Source organism: Salvelinus fontinalis, chromosome 10 (assembly GCF_029448725.1).
Source record: "Salvelinus fontinalis isolate EN_2023a chromosome 10, ASM2944872v1, whole genome shotgun sequence".
NCBI classification, from domain to species: Eukaryota; Metazoa; Chordata; class Actinopteri; order Salmoniformes; family Salmonidae; genus Salvelinus; species Salvelinus fontinalis.
In genome coordinates this window covers 20,960,312-20,976,125 of record NC_074674.1, presented here as the reverse complement: position 1 = coordinate 20,976,125, position 15,814 = coordinate 20,960,312, and the positions used below count along the sequence as shown (strand labels likewise).

At 44.3% G+C, this 15,814-nt stretch overlaps 1 pseudogene; it reads left to right on the top strand.

Annotated features, from left to right (window-relative positions):
* Window positions 1-292: 292 nt before the first annotated feature.
* LOC129863251 (uncharacterized protein C2orf42 homolog) lies at window positions 293-9,141 on the top strand (annotated as a pseudogene).
* The last annotated feature ends 6,673 nt before the right edge of the window (window positions 9,142-15,814 follow it).

The following is a 15,814-nucleotide window of genomic DNA, read 5'->3' as shown; positions in this document are numbered from 1 at the left end:
TTTTACATGACTGAGAATTCATCTGTTGGTCACGGATACCATAATAAAAAATGTAGGGGCGTTGATCAGAAAACCAGTCAGTATTTGCCTCATGCAGTGTGACACGTCTCCTTTGCATAGAGTTGATTGTGGACTGTTGTCCCATTCTATAATGGCTTTGTGATGTTGGCGGGAACTGGAACAATCTGTCATACATGTCGATCCAGAGCATCCCAAACATGCTCAATGGGTGACATGTCTGGTGAGTATGCAGTCCATGGAAGAACTGGTTCATTTTCACGGTCCAGGAATTGTACAGATCCTTGCGACATGGGGCCGTGCATTACCATGCTGAAACATGAGGCGATGGTGGCGGATGAATGGCACGACAATGGACCTCAGGATCTCGTCTTGCCCACCTGTCGCCACACCCAGGGTAAAAGGACAGGCCAGGGCCGCTGTTCTGACCAACACCCTCTCCAAATAGGTTTCCAATTCCGTCACTCCCTGTATCCTGTTGAAGCAATCCATGGGGGTGCCATGCGCAGACCACCCCTCTCCCTCTGGAGTTTCATTCTGGAGGCTGCCTACTGAGTCCCCGGGACCCCTGGTCCAGAGGGTGAACAAAAATAATCTGGTGGTGAAATGTAACAGCAGTCCAGGTCATCCTCTGGGGCTGCTGCACCTGACTGCAGGTGTTGGGGGAAGGGGAGAGGCAGAGCGGGGGCTGTGTTTGTGTGCCTGTCAGGAGAGGGTCAGAGGGGGTACGGTGGGTGGGAAGGGGGACCCATGGAGACTTCCCAGGATGGGGATGGGGAGGTGAGAGGGTCCTCAGGTGTCATACCCGGCTCCACCTCTTGGCCTGGTCCTGGCTCTGCAGCTCCATACTTCCGCCTCCACTTCTGTGTCTGTGCCTTTGCCAACGATGAGTAACTGGCCTCAGTTCACAGGTTTCCTCAACTACATCTCCAAGGGTCCCTAGGAGCGGGATAGGTGTGTGTGTGATCTTTGCACTTTGTGTAATACGTCTTATGGTGTATGTGCAATGCAGTGTATGTAAGAGAGTGAATTGCCTCCCTGTCATTTGTACTGTAGGCGTACAATGGAATGCTGACTGCACAGTTCTTTGTGTCTCCAACCCATCTCAGCTGCCTGAACCAATCACCCCTCACAAAACTAAGAGACGCCATCTGGAAGAGCACGTCATTGATGAGTTGCCCTGCCAATCACACCGTTCATCAAATAGAAGGCAGAATGCCTCATCGAAATTAGACCTGTATGTTCTTTTGAGAGCTGCCTGAGCACGTTTCTTCTCTCTCAATCTGTCCTCTCTTTCTTCTTTGTGACTGTCTCTTTCATCTACTCCTTTCTGTATCTCCTTTCGTCCTCCCTGTCCCCTCTCCTCCCTCCATCGCCAGCTCCCCCAGCTGTAAGTCCTGTAGGGGTAGGAGTGGGGGCCAGAGGAGACCTCCTGGTACTGATGCTCCTGTTTCTACTGGACTCAAGGAGCCAGGTGCTGCCTGTCTCCCTACTGTCTCTCGCCCACTGTCTCTTTCCTGTCCATCTGCCTTTCTCTCTGTCCTGTCCATCTGTCTTTCTTTCTCGCCCACTGTCTCTGTCCTGTTCATCTGTCTTTGTCTCTGTCTCTGTCCTGTTCATCTGTCTTTGTCTCTGTCCTGTTCATCTGTCTTTGTCTCTGTCCTGTTCATCTGTCTTTGTCTCTGTCCTGTCCATCTGTCTTTCTCTCTGTCCTGTCCATCTGTCTTTCTCTCTGTCTCTGTCCTGTCCATCTGTCTCTGTCTCTGTCCGGTCCATCTGTCTTTCTCTCTGTCCTGTCCATCTGTCTTTCTCTCTGTCTCTGTCCTGTCCATCTGTCTTTCTCTCTGTCTCTGTCCTGTCCATCTGTCTTTCTCTCTGTCTCTGTCCTGTCCATCTGTCTTTCTCTCTGTCCTGTCCATCTGTCTTTCTCTCTGTCTCTGTCCTGTCCATCTGTCTCTGTCTCTGTCTCTGTCCGGTCCATCTGTCTTTCTCTCTCTCTCTGTCCTGTCCATCTGTCTTTCTCTCTGTCTCTGTCCTGTCCATCTGTCTTTCTCTCTGTCCTGTCCATCTGTCTTTCTCTCTGTCTCTGTCCGGTCCATCTGTCTTTCTCTCTGTCTCTGTCCTGTCCATCTGTCTCTGTCCGGTCCATCTGTCTTTCTCTCTGTCTCTGTCCTGTCCATCTGTCTCTGTCTCTGTCCGGTCCATCTGTCTTTCTCTCTGTCTCTGTCCTGTCCATCTGTCTTTCTCTCTGTCTCTGTCCTGTCCATCTGTCTCTGTCTCTGTCCGGTCCATCTGTCTTTCTCTCTGTCTCTGTCCTGTCCATCTGTCTCTGTCTCTGTCCGGTCCATCTGTCTTTCTCTCTGTCTCTGTCCTGTCCATCTGTCTTTCTCTCTGTCCGGTCCATCTGTCTTTCTCTCTGTCTCTGTCCTGTCCATCTGTCTTTCTCTCTGTCCGGTCCATCTGTCTTTCTCTCTGTCTCTGTCCATCTGTCTTTCTCTCTGTCCTGTCCATCTGTCTTTCTCTCTGTCTCTGTCCTGTCCATCTGTCTTTCTCTCTGTCTCTGTCCTGTCCATCTGTCTTTCTCTCTGTCCGGTCCATCTGTCTTTCTCTCTGTCTCTGTCCATCTGTCTTTCTCTCTGTCCTGTCCATCTGTCTTTCTCTCTGTCTCTGTCCTGTCCATCTGTCTTTCTCTCTGTCTCTGTCCTGTCCATCTGTCTCTGTCTCTGTCCGGTCCATCTGTCTTTCTCTCTGTCTCTGTCCTGTCCATCTGTCTTTCTCTCTGTCTCTGTCCTGTCCATCTGTCTCTGTCTCTGTCCGGTCCATCTGTCTTTCTCTCTGTCTCTGTCCTGTCCATCTGTCTTTCTCTCTGTCTCTCACTACCTTTCTCACTGCATTTATGCCCCTTACGAGTATCTAATTAACCACAGTTTCTTGAGCATTAAAACGTTTTATTATATTACTCTATCTCTTTAAATATGACGTGTGTGTGTGTGTGTGTGTGTGTGTGTGTGTGTGTGTGTGTGTGTGTGTCAGGGAGCAGCCAGCCTGTGGATGAGAGCCTGGTGACCCTGGGCTTCCAGCAGTGGCTAGGCAGCGTTACAGAGAGGATCCACCAGACCATGCATTACCAGTTTGATAGTAACACACACACCGCCCTCCGCCCCTCTGTTTCTGTTTGTTTAATTGATGATGACGATGCAGATGTTGTTGGCTCCGGCTCTGGTGTTCCATGTACCCCAGGTGTTCTTCAACTCCCTGCTGCATCGTCTGTCCCTGGGATCCAAGAAGAGACAGCTGCCCAACACTACCTCATGTAAACCTTAACCAGAACCCTAACCCTAACCCAGCCCTAACGCAACTACAGCTCCACAAATGAGCCTACTATAAACCTAACATAGCCAGGCTTTGCTCACATTGTTCTGAAAGCCCGGGGAACTTGGATGGAAGCTAGTTGAAGCATTGCCACCTATCAAATCAATAAAATATTTTTTTACCGACTTGTAACAAACTAGCTAGCATAAGATAAAAAAAATATTACGCAGTGTAGGCTACTAAGTCTTTACCCAACCCGTTAGGAAAAGAGGCACAGACAAGACATGGAAATGTCATTTCTACTCAGAGCCAATCAAATGTGAGCGTTAACCTTTAGGTTAAGTTACACGGTAAAAAAATATTTTTGTTTTCTTTGGTCAGCGTTTTTGAGGAATGATGATCTGCCTCCCCAAAGTACACCTGGCACATCGCCAACCTGATGCAGGTCTAATGTATCTTTGACACCCCAGAAGCATGTAGCCTAGCGGTTTAGCGTGTTGAGCCAGTAACCGAAAGGTTACTGGTTTGAGTCCCAGAGCTGACTAGGTGAAAAAAAAGATCTGCCGATGTGCAAAAGTGAAAGTCTCTCTGGATCAGAGCGCCTGCTAAAATGTAAAAGGTCTCTCTCACTCTCTCTCATATGTCTCTCTCCCATCCCTCTTTTGAGCTCTCTTTTATTTCATCTACTTACAAAGTTCTCAAACTGCTTAAGTCAGTGTGTTGAAAAGCTTTTCTTGGACTGTGCCCAAGAAAGCGAAGGTAACCTGCCTAAATGACAACCACACCGTAGCACTCACGTTGGTATACATGAAGTGCTTTGAAAGGCTGGTCATGGCTCACATCAACACCATCATCCCAGGAACCCTCGATCCACTCCAATTTGCATACAACAGATCCACAGATGACGCAATCTCAATCGCACTCCACACTGCCCTTTCCCACCTGGACAAAAATGCTGTTCATTGACTACAGCTCAGCGTTCAACACCATAGTGTCCACAAAGCTCATCACTAAGCTAAGGACCCTGGGACTAAACACCTCCCTCTGTAACTGGATCCTGGACTTCCTGACTGGCTGCCCCCAGGTGGTAAGGGTAGGCAAAAACACATCTGCCACGCTGATCCGCAACACGGGGGCCCACAGGTGTGCATGCTTAGTCGCCTCCTGTACTCCCTGTTCACCTACGACTGCGTGGCCATGCAAGACTCCAACATTAAGTTTGCTGACGACACAATGGTGGTAGGTCTGTGAGAAAGACAAAGGAGCTGATCATGTAGTACAGGAAAAGGAGGGCCAAACATGCCCCCATTCACATCAACGGGGCTGTAGTGGAGCGGGTCCAGAGTTTCAAGTCTCTTGGTGTCCACATCACCAACAAACTATCATGGTACAAATACACCAAGAAAGATGGGAAAATGTTTTTTTTACCCCTCAGGAGTCTAAAAAGATTTGACATGGGTCCCCAGATCCTCAAAAGTTCTACAGCTGCACCATCGGGAGCATCCTGACTGGTTGCATCACCGTCTGCTATGGCAACTGCTCGGCATCCGACCGTAAGGCTCTACAGAGGGTAGTGCATACGGCCCAGTACATCATATACTGCCTTCTGAAAGTACTCAGACACCTTGACGTTTACCACACTTTGTTACGTTACAGCCTTATTCTATAATGGATTAAATCAATAAATATCATCAGCAACCTACACACAATACCCCATAATAACAAAGCAAAAACATGTTTTTAGAAATTTTGGCAAATTTATAAAAAAATTAAAACAGAATGACCTTATTTACATAAGTATTCAAACCCTTGGCTATGAGACTCGAAATTGAGCTCAGTTGCATCCTGTTTCCATTGATCATCCTTGAGATGTTTCAACAACTTGGAGTCCACCTGTTGTAAATTCAATTGAATGCACATGATTTGGTAAGGCACACACCTGTCTATATAAAGGTCCCACAGTTGACAGTGCACGTAAGAACAAAAACCAAGCCATGAGGTCGAAGGAATTGTCCGTAGAGCTCTGAGACAGGACTGTGTCGAAGCACAGATCTGGGGAAGGGTACGAAAATGTTTCTGCAGCATTGAAGGTCCCCAAGAACACAGTGGCCTCCATCATTCATAATTGGAAGAAGTTTGGAACCATCAAGACTCTTCCTAGAGCTGGCTGCCTGGCCAAACTGAGCAGTCGGGGAGAAGGGCCTTGGTCAGGGAGGTGATGGTAACCCGATGGTCACTCTGACAGAGCTCCAGAGTTCCTCTGTGGAGATGGTAGAACCTTCCAGAAGGACAACCATCTCTGCAGCACTCCATCAATCAGGCCTTTATGGTAGAGTGGCCAGACGGAAGCCACTCCTCAGTAAAAGGCACATGAAAGCCCGCTTGGAGTTTGCCAAAAGTCACCTAAAGACTCTCTGGTCTGATGAAACCAAGATTAAACCCTTTGGCCTGAATGCCAACAGTCACATCTGGAGGAAACCTGGAACCATCCCTACAGTGAAGCATCATGCTGTGGGGATGTTTTTCAGCGACAGGAACACTAGTCAGAATCGAGGCAAATATGAACGGAGAAAAGTACAGAGATCCTTAATGAAAACCCGCTCCAGAGCACTCAGGACCTCAGACTGGGGCGAAGGTTCACCTTCCAACAGGACAAACACCCTAAGCACACAGCCAAGACAATGCAGGAGTGGCTTCTGGACAAGTTTCTGAATGTCCTTGAGTGACCCAGACAGAGCCCAAACTTGAACCCATCCAACATCTCTGGAGAGACTTGAAAATAGCTGTGCAGCAAAGCTCCCCATCCAAACTGACAGAGCTTGAGAGGATCTGCAGGGAAGAATGGGGGAAACTCCCCAAATACAAGCGTGCCAAGCTTGTCGCATCATACTCAAGAAGACTCGATGCTGTAATCGCTGCCAAAGGTTCTTCAACAAAGTACTGAGTAAAGGGTCTGAATACTTATGTAAATTTGGCATTTCAGTTTTATATTAAGTAAATAAATGTGCAAAAATGTCTACACCTGTTTTTGCTTTGTCATTAGGGGGTACTGTGTGTTTAAAATAAATACATTTTAGAATAAGGCTGTAATTTAACAAAATGTGGAAAAAGTCAAGAGGTCTGAATACTTTTCGAATGCCCTGTGTATACCAGGCGGTGTCAAAGGAAGGCCCCAAAAAATGTCAATGAGTCCTGTCACCCAAGTCATAGACTGTTCTCTCTGCTACCGCACGGCAAGTGGTACCGGAGCTCCAAGTCTAGGTCCAAAAGGCTCCTTAACAGCTTCTAACCCCAAGCCATAAGACTGCTGAACAATAAATCAAACCCAGACAATTTGCATTGACAAATGGCCACCCCCTTTAGTTTGACACTGCTGCTACTCGCTGTTTATTATCCATGCATAGTAACTTTACCCCTACCTGCATGTACAAATTACCTCAACTAACCTGTACCCCCGCACATTGACTCGGTAACCACTGTAAATAGCCTCATTGTTGTTATTTTATTGTGTTACTTTTTAAATATTTTTTCTATTATATGTATGTATTTGTTTGCTTATATTTTATTTGGTAAATATTATTTTATCTATATCTTCTTAAAACTGCATTGTTGGTTAAGGGCTTGTAAGTAAGCATTTCACAGTAAGATCTACAGTTGAAGTCGGAAGTTTACATACACTTAGGTTGGAGTCATTAAAACTCGTTTTTCAACCACTACACAAATTTCTTGTTAACAAACTATAGTTTTGGCAAGTAATTATTCCAACAATTGTTTACAGACAGATTATTTCACTTATAATTCACTGTATCACATTTCCAGTGGGTCAGACTTTTACATACACTAAGTTGACTGTGCCTTTAAACAGCTTGGAAAATTCCAGAAAAATGATGTCATGGCTTTAGAAGCTTCTGATAGGCCAATTGACATCATTTGAGTCAATTGGAGGTGTACCTGTGGATGTATTTCAAGGCCTACCTTCAAACGCAGTGCCTCTTTGCTTGACATCATGGGGAAATAAGCCAAGACCTCAGAAAATAAATGTAGACCTCCACAATTCTGGTTCATCCTTGGGAGCAAATTCCAAACGCCCAAATTCCAAGGTACCACGTTCATCTGTACAAACAATAGTAGGCAAGTATAAACACCATGGGACCACGCAGCCATCATACCGCTCAGGAAGGAGACGCTTTGTGTCTCCTAGAGATGAACGTACTTTAGTGTGAAAAGTGCAAATCAATCCCAGAACAACAGCAAAGGACCTTGTGAAGATGCTGGAGGAAACAGGTACAAAAGTATCTATAACCACAGTAAAACGAGTCCTGTATCGACGTAACCTGAAAGGCCGCTCAACAAGGAAGAATCCACTGTTCCAAAACCGCCATAAAAAAGCCAGACTACGTTTTGCAACTGCACATGGGGACAAAGATCGTACTGGTCTGATGAAACAAAAATAGAACTGTTTGGCCATAATGACCATCGTAATGTTTGGAGGAAAAAGGGGGATGCTTGCAAGCCGAAGAACACCATCCCAACCGTGAAGCACAGGTGTGGCAGCATTATGTTGTGGGGGTGCTTTGCTGCAGGAGGGACTGGTGCATCATGAGGGAGGACAATTATGTGGATATATTGAAGCAACATCTCAAGACATCAGTCAGGAAGTTAAAGCTTGGTCGCAAATGGGTCTTCCAAATAAGACAATGACCCCATGCATACTTCCAAAGTTGTGGCAAATGGCTTAAGGACAACAAAGTCAAGGTATTTGAGTGGCCATCACAAAGCCCTGACCTCAATTCTATAGAAAATTTGTGGGCAGAACTGAAAAAGTGTGTGCGAGCAAGGAGGCCTATAAACCTGACTCAGTTACACCAGCTCTGTCAGGAGGAATGGGCTAAAATTCACCCAACTTATTGTGGGAAGCTTGTGGAAGGCTACCCGAAACATTTGACCAAAGTTAAACAATTTAAAGGCAATGTTACAAAATACTAATGGTGTTTGTAAACTTTTGACCTGCTGGGAATGTAATGAAAGAAAAGCTGAAATAAATAATTCTCTCTACTATTATCCTGACATTTCACATTCTTAAAATAAAGTGGTGATTCTAACTGACCTAAGACGGGGAATGTTTACTACGATTAAATGTCAGGAATTGTGAAAAACTGAGTTTAAATGTTTTTGGCTAAGGTGTATGTAAACTTCCGACTTCAACTGTGCCTACACCTGTTGTATCTGGCGCATGTGACAATTTTCTTTTGATTTGATTATGTTTTCGTTTCTATCCCTCACTCCATCTCATCATGTATCCCTCTCTTTCTCTGTCCTCTGGCTGTGTAGCTGACCCTGGAGTTGAACCAGAGTTTTGTGAAGAACAATGATGGTTCTTATTCTCCGTTCCACTGTCTCGAACCCCCCACTCCGGACCCCACTGAGGGCAGATCCCGTGCAGCAGTAGAATCACCCCAGGGACACCCCAGGGACAAAATCACCCCAGGGACAAATTTGGTCCACGGGTCACCAGTTGGGTAACCCTGGTGCCTGATGTATGTGTGAGCTGGGCTAGTGAGTGTGTGATGTCATATGAACTGATTTCTTGCCACAAGACGGTGTACATGTACAGAGGATCAGAAGGACCCAGACAACCTGCCTCGCTGTCGCGTCGGAGAGCTCCGCATTCGCTTCCAGTATGAGCACCAGCACGGAAGACAGACGGAATACTGTGACGGAATGCCGGGACAAACCAGAGGGGGGGGGGGGGGGCAGAGAGGGGTCGTTATAAGTCAACATAAGACTCCTCCCAACCCAAACCGACTGTAGAAACACTGCAGTTCACTGTCCCGTGAGATGTCACACTGGAGGATCTGTTAGTTAAAAGTTATGGAGTTATGGAAGTTCACAGGACTGTTTTTAGATAGGGAATATAGAGAGATGAGGGGAAGACAGTTTAGAGAGATGAGGGTGAGTGAATGAGTGTTGGGGAACGGACTGCTGCTGATGGCCAAATTTTTTTTTTTTATATCAGTGTTTGTTCAATCTTCCCCCCATGTTACTCCATGTCCCTTCCAATGCAGCTACCATGGATGTATGTTCATGTACGCTATTACGCGACTTCTGTGTATCAAATCAAATCGCAGGTGCTTGATAACATTAGCTACTGGTTGATTGCAGCTCACTCTGTATAGAGCTATAGAATCTGAATGGCATATCAAATCATTGGGATAAATCAACATGTATTTGAGGCTTATGTGTGTCTGAAGGGTTGTAAATGAATGACATCTGATTACTGTGTGTGTGTGTGTGTGTGTGTGTGTGTGTGTGTGTGTGTGTGTGTGTGTGTGTGTGTGTGTGTGTGTGTGTGTGTGTGTGTGTGTGTGTGTGTGTGTGTGTGTGTGTGTGTGTGTGTGTGTAATGAATAAGAACTTTCTGATGTGTAGCTCACCCTTTTACACTGACGTGATTCAATGTCAAATATAATATTTATGTTTGTTGCCCGTACTTACAAAAAATGGAATGTGAGACCCAAGTCTGTTACTGCTATTTCTGTTCCATAGCACTCCTCCCTCCCCTTCTCTAGATCACTTATTTTGCTGTTAAAAAAAAGAGCGTGCACACTTACTGTATCCTAGATATTGCTTGTTTTTCAGCCAAAGTGTTGAGGTTACAGTTTTCGTCCACCAGGTGGCGACATTAGCTAACAGTTTCACTCCAGTGTTCCACAAACTAGACTCGTGGCTACATAGGAGATAAATTCGGTTTAGCTTTATAGAAACGTAACTGTCCACTATTTAGCCATGGCTCCATCCCCTGAAGAACAGACAGCTCACTTTAATTACACACTCCTTCTCAGGATATTATCGTATCTTAGTCTTTATACACTGAACAAAAATATAAACGCAACATGTAAAGTGTTGGTCCCATGTTTCATGAGCTGAAATAAATTATCTCAGAGATGTCCCATACGCACAAAAAACGTATTTCTCTCAAATGTTGCACACAAATCTGTTTACATCCCTGTAAGTGAGCATTTCTCCTTTGCCAAGATAATCCATCCACCTGTCAAGTGTAGCATGTCAAGAAGCTGATTAAACAATATGATCATTACACAGGTGCACCTTGTGCTGGGGACAATAAAAGGCCATTCTAAAATGTGCAGTTTTGTCCCACAACACAATGCCACAGATGTCTCAAGTTTTGAGGAAGTGTGCAATTGGCATGCTGACTGCTGGAATTTCCACCAGAGTTGTTGCCAGAGAATTAAATGTTAATTTGTCTACCATGAGCTGCCTCCACCCTCTTTTTAGAGATTTTGGCAGTATGTCCAGCTGGCCTCAACCCGCAGACCACGCCACCCGAGGACCTCCATATCCGGGTTCTTCACTTCTGGGATCAATCATCTGAGGAGTATTTCTGTCTGTAATGAAGCCCATGTGCGGGGTAAAACTCATTCTGATTGCCTGGGCCTGGCTCCCGCGTGGGTGGGCCTATGCCCTCCCAGGCCCACCCAATGCTGCGCCCTTGCCCAGTCATGAAATCCATAGATTAGGGCCTTATGAATTTATTTCAATTGACTGGTTTCCTTATATGAATTTTAACTAAGTAAAATCTTTGACATTTTTGCATTTATATTTTTGTTTAGTATATAAACTAGGGTACCAGTGAGCATTTATTGTTTGGACTGTTACAAAGTCATGAATAATAATGATTCTTTTTTTTCACGTGAATACATTAAGATATAAAGGGCAAACATAGATACATTCAATATAATTCATGACTGGAATCAAAACCTATGTTTAAACCCTTTCTCATGCTAGGAGTCTTCACAGATTTGGCAAGAATCGTTTTACATAAAACACTATGTATGATATTGCTGTTTATCAGTATGTCATATACTAGCTAAGCATTTAACAGTTGAATTACACATTGAACTTGATCCTGTGAAATTCCTGGATATTGCTGTCGGAGTCTTTTTTTTGTATGGAGATCTCGGAAGTGTAGTGGAACCTAATATTTTGTAAATTTTTTTGTGTTACTTTTATTTTTTGTTACGGTGTGAAAACAGTTTTCATGGGCACACATATCCAAAATAATGCATGTGATTGCAAAACCGCATGCTTCTAACAGAAAGAGTAACTTTAACAAGATGAATCAAACAAAAGTCGACACTGTCGTCAACGAGGTTCTTCAATAATTATGCATAGTACTTGTTTGATGTGCATTTGATGTTTAGCTGTTTCGTTATGTGGGGAAATGATCGTGCAACATCAGCTGATTCAGGAAAGGTTTTTCTGAATGACGGTCAAGTGATGAAGAGCTGGTGTGATGCTGCATGTGATTGAGCAACAGACAAAGTGCGGGAATTCATGTGGATCTGGAGAATTGTCTATGTTACAGAGGTCAAGATATTTAGCCTATGTCGTGGACAACCATTATGTCAGAATTCCTTATTTTCAGAGTAAAAATGGAGCAAACGGGAATGTGAAAATGGCTCTTTTTTTTATTTATAGAAATACAACAAATAATAAATTGTTTATTTTTCCTTTTTGCATAAAAAACCCAAAGGAATAATTTGATATTTCGATTTACACATGTGGGTTAAATGTGGAATGCCTGTCATTGGTTAAGTTCACAGCCAACACTTCCTGTCCTTTCAAAGTAGGAGTTCACCCTTCTAACTCCATTCTATGAATCTATGATCTATTAATTCATTGATTAATAGCTGCCCATACTGTGTCACAGTGCCAAGATAAAGTAACATTTCTTCATTTCTGCATTAGATTTAGCTTGTATTGACTTATCAATGAACTGCTATTACTGTAAATGGTTAGCTGACTGATATATCCTAGCTACCTAGCTTACCACTGGTAATCTTATTCAATAGAGCCATACAGCCAAAACAACTAGACTAGAGATATGTCCCTAGCTATAGTTAGTCAGTGGTTGCACATCTAACTCACTGGAATGAAGTAAGGGTGTGAATATTAGACATGTAAATATATCATTTGACTGTTAACAGCAGGTCTTCAGCGACCCAGAACTGTCGGATCATCTGACACGGTGCTGTGGGTGTGTCCAGGTTACACCTGTGCAAATCCATGTGTGTATAGCAATGGAATGAAACCTCCGACCAATGGCTCGAGTCGAGCTGTAGTTCCACCCCACACCTGGAGGGTTGTGGGGTCCTGTCCGGAAGCAACCCCTAGCCCCTAGACACTTGTGGAGATCTGAAAGGATTGGACAGGTGTAAGCAATACCACCAAAATTCCACCAAGCCTATCAGAGGGTAAGGTGGAGCTCTCACCATTTCACCACCCATCAATCCCTCTCAGATCTCTGCAAGTGTCTAGATTCTGGGCAGTAGAGGCTAGGGGTTGTTTCTGGGCAGGCTATGGGTATTATGGTAGCGCAGTCAGTCAGTCTGGCTCTGTCTGAACATTTTCAATGGCCAGTGCAGTTAAAAACATGATTTTTGCTGTTTTTTAAAATAATATTTCCACTCACACACTATGAGGTACGGCCGGGACAATATCAGTATTGCAATGTTTTTTTCATGGCAAAAATTAAAACTCTTTGGTCCTTTTAAAACCTGCTGAATGTAAAATATTGTGTGCTATAGTTTGGAAAATAAATAAATGTGACTCTTGATGACAACATAATGATGTTTGTTTCCAACAAACTGTTTTCCCAAAGAAGTTCAATTTGCTGAGGGTTTTGTTTCAAAACTGGTATCGTCCCGGCCCTACTATGAGGTCGAAATAACACTGAAATTGTGAAAATTATGATAATGCCCTTTTTGTGTAAGAAATAAATGCCTGGAATTTCAGCCTGTTCAGGTGTTCATGACATCACAATGTGATCTGTTAATAATAGACCAATGACTGTTCATCTGGGTAAGGGGGTGGGCTCTAAACCATCCTATCAGCCAATCAGGGCTGTGTATGTAAATATCATCAAATTTGTTTCCTAACGCCCACACAATCAGACTGAGCATTCAAAGGGCCAAAAGGAGGCTCACCTTCTTATCCAATGAGCTTTGAGAAGGAGGCGAGGAGAGAGGCCATGAGGAATCAAGGAAATGCAATTGAAATTCTCCCCTTGTTTCCCCAATTCCTTACCTCCTTCTCAAAGCACATTGGGGGAGAGGAGTGAAGGTTCCTCCCCTCAGGCTACAATGCACTTTCAAGGAGAGGCAAGGAGTGGAGGAAACAAGGACACAGGAAGCAAGAATCTGACAGCTAGTTTTCACACACACACACACACACACACACACACACACACACACACACACACACACACACACACACACACACACACACACACACACACACACACACACACACACACACACACACACACAATGCTTGAAGAGTTGACTGATTATAATGATTGAATTATTGGTTATTAATATTGTCAATGATTTTGAAAAACAGAACACATTGTATTATATTTTTGTATCAACTATTAAAACATATAGAAATTATGTTGTTTATCTTTTTCATTCTTCAGGAAAGTTTAGCATGGCTATGAATAACAGAGAAGTTGACTAAAGCACAAAAAGACCTGGCACCTCTGCATGACAAAGACACATGTGGTGTCCATGCTTCTTGTGACATTTTGAATGAGATGTAGATGTTTTGTTGCTGCTATACTTTTATTCCTGTCACTACACATGTGAAGCTACAAGAAAATCATATTTAAATGTATATCAAACTATTTTCAAATGTTGTACCTGATGTCACACATTGGCCCCTTCATTCATAGAAAGACCCATCTACAGAAACTACAACCACACACGGTCACAGAATAATATCAACATTTGCATAAATAACCAAATCAGCTAATGCTCCTTAGAGAACCCCATGACAAATTAGTACTGTACAGTGCAGGATGAGGACATTAGTGTGTGTGGGTGTCAGAACATCAATGGCCCTATTCGTCCTCCCTCTCAGACCCCCAGGACACAACCTCCACAGCTGTTTCAAGTTTTATTAGTCATATGTACAGGATACACATGGTATGAATGTATATGTGTGTGTGTGTGTATGAGTGTGGATGAGTGTATATCTGTGTGGGTGTGTGCGGAGTGTCAGAGCAGGTGGTCAGTCCAGTTCAAGTGTTCAGAAGTCTGAAGGCTTGTAGATAGAAATTGTCTCTGAGCCTGGTTGGTATCAGACCTCATGCTCCAATACTGTCTACCCGATGATAAGGGAGAGAACAGCTCTTGGCTGGGGTGTGTGGGTTCCTTGATGATGCTGTGGGCCTTCCTCGTGCACCATTTCGAGTACATGTCCTGGATGGGTGGGAGCGCGGTTGTCTTCACCACCTGCTGGAGGGCCTTGGGTTTGTGGACAGAGCAATTCCGTCACCGGGCCGTGATGTAACCGGTCAGGACGCTCTCGACGGTGCAGCGGTATTATTTGGACTCAGGGTAGCGTGACAAATTTCTTCCGCCGCCTCAGAAAGTAAAGACGCTCTTGTGCCCTCTTGACAAGAGGTGTTGTTGGTCCATGTCAAGTCCTCGATGATGTGGACGCAGAGGAACTTAAAACTGCACTGTCCCGTTGATGTGGATCGGGACATGTTCCCTCCTCTGCTTCCTGAAGTCAACAATCAATTCCTTTATTTTGTAGTGCAGAGTGTTAAGTGTGTGCGTGTGACACTGACAGGCACAGAAATAAACTAAGGGAGAGAAGAGAGACATCTTGTTTGACATGAGCATGAAAGCAAGCTTGAAAGTTGGAGGAGGAGGAAGGAGAGGGCTTGAAAGTTGGAGGAGGAGGAAGGAGAGGGCTTGACAGCTTCAATTGCCATTCCCAGAGAGAGAGAGAGAGAGAGAGAGAGCGAGAGCGAGAGCGAGAGCGAGAGAGAAAGAGAAAGAGAAAGAGAAAGAGAAAGAGAGAGAGAGGAAGGGAAAGTCGAGTTATAAAGAACATTGCTAGATTCAAATCTCAGGGTCACAAAGTGATTATTTTCAGAGTGTGTGTGTGTGCACTAGTGTGTATGTCCCATGATGATTGAATGGTGAGAAGTAGCCAGGAGCCAGCTCCCTGTGAGTGTGTGTGTGTGTGTGTGGATGCGTGTGTGTATGCATATGTGTGTGTCTGTGTCTCCGTGTCCGTCAACACCAGACTAAAGACATACACTGAGACGACAGCTCTCTCTCTTAGCCTTGTCATTCTGAATTAGAGAGAAAACAAGAGTGTGAGCCAAGGCTATATAGTAAGCGGCTAAGAGTAAAAAAACTAAATATAATCCAAAAGGTACTCGCATTCAAACCATAAAGGAAAAACTTTCAGATGGTAGAGAATATATATTATTTAATACATGCTTGACTTGTAAAGTTCTGGTGCAACGTGTGACAAGTGTTACACTTCTTCTGGACACTCCCTATAGGCCCTTCAGCTTAGTCCAATCCATGAGGTGGAGTGAGCTAGTGCACACATCAGACAGAGGAGTATTGAGACTATTGTGACTCACCTGCAGTCAAATTGAA